This window comes from Austrofundulus limnaeus, unplaced genomic scaffold (assembly GCF_001266775.1).
Source record: "Austrofundulus limnaeus strain Quisiro unplaced genomic scaffold, Austrofundulus_limnaeus-1.0 Scaffold234, whole genome shotgun sequence".
NCBI classification, from domain to species: domain Eukaryota; kingdom Metazoa; phylum Chordata; class Actinopteri; order Cyprinodontiformes; family Rivulidae; genus Austrofundulus; species Austrofundulus limnaeus.
Window position 1 is genome coordinate 214696 of NW_013952636.1, and position 1482 is coordinate 216177.

Consider the following 1482-nt stretch of genomic DNA (forward strand, 5'->3'; position numbering starts at 1 on the left):
ATCCAGACCATGTTCATTCAATTTAATGCGCAAAATAATTCTCAGATAATAAAATTTCCCATTTTCTAGTTCTGCCTGCTCTGACTTCCATTCAGAAGAGCTGTTTATGTTAATGAGCTCTGTTTGTAACGCCCTCCAAAAATCTGTTAAGCAGAAGCACCCTTGTACAACTGTATATATGAGACCCTGAGTCAGACCCAGAGGCAGAGTCGGTCGTAGCTTTTTTTTTCTCTCCCTCCTCTGCTCTGTGCTCACTCTGCATGCTGTTACCAGAGCAGGGAGCAGCAGCGGTCAAAATACCTCAGAAACTCGAACAAATAGGCTTTAACAAGGCTTTAATAAGCTGAACAATAGAGGTACATGAGAAAATGTGTTTAATTCAATTAAATTGTGTCCGTTCCGGTCTCAAACCCTGGTCTCCCACTCTCTGGTCCAACACTCTACCCATTGCACTGTTGGAGGCTTGTTGTGAAATGAGCTGCGCATTGCGCAACAACCGTGACGGCTTTTATACTGAGGAGGAGGAGTTTCACCCGGGGGTTGCTAGTTGAGGGTCTGAAGGCAGGTTCTGGTGGGTTKTCGTACGGCTTGTGACATCACAAAATGATGGAAGTATAAAACTTGTCGTTAATATACATTAAAAATACATTTACTTACAGTAAATATGCACCTGGGTGCATTTTTTTTGGTCATAGGACTGTTTTTTTAAGAAGTACATACCCAAAGTTGAGTAAAAAAACCTTTAAAAAGTGAATTTTGCATAATAGGTCCCCTTTAAAAAAGATTTCTGCCATAAAAAGACACTGAGCTCTCCACAGTGATTCAACACAGTTTTCTTTTAAGTCTTACTCGCTCTTTTGTCTTCTTTGAGCTTTCGTCGATTGCTTTGCTAATTTCAAGTTTTTGTCACATCATGTTTTTTTTTTACCCGCTTTGCTAATTTTGGCCACGGTTTTAATAGTTTTTATCTTGAAGCCACAGTTTTCCCCCTTTAATGGCAGTTTTGCTAGTTTTAGCTACTGTTTTGTATAATTTCGGCTTTATCTACAATTTTAATACTCTCCGTCCACAGTTTTGCTAACTCCAGCTTTTGGATGTTGTTTTGCTAGATTTTACTAGATTTTGCTTAAGGCTACAGTTTTGGTAATTTTAGTACTTAGCAACAGGTTTGCTAAATTTAGCTTTTAGCTACAATTTTGGTCATATTAATTTTTAAATACATATTAGCTAATTTTAGCCTTTTGTAACTGTCACCCCGAGTGGGAATAAACATTTCCACCTGTCTTTGACCCTGGTCTCAGAAGACCTCCCTCAAAAGAGACATTTTATTTTCTTTAATCAAGATAAACAATAATAATAATAATAATAATAATGTTCTTTATATTTTTGATTAATATTTTCTTTCATCTACGAGTTAGTGCAATTTGATAAATCAAGAAATTATATCAAATTTACATATTGAAAAGAATGACAATCTATATT

General features: G+C 36.3%; 1 protein-coding gene across 2 annotated transcripts in view; it reads right to left on the reverse strand.

Annotated features, from left to right (window-relative positions):
• The window catches only part of strip2 (striatin interacting protein 2), a 31128-nt gene that overhangs the window by 19655 nt on the left and 9991 nt on the right, over positions 1-1482 (reverse strand). The window lies entirely within an intron of this gene.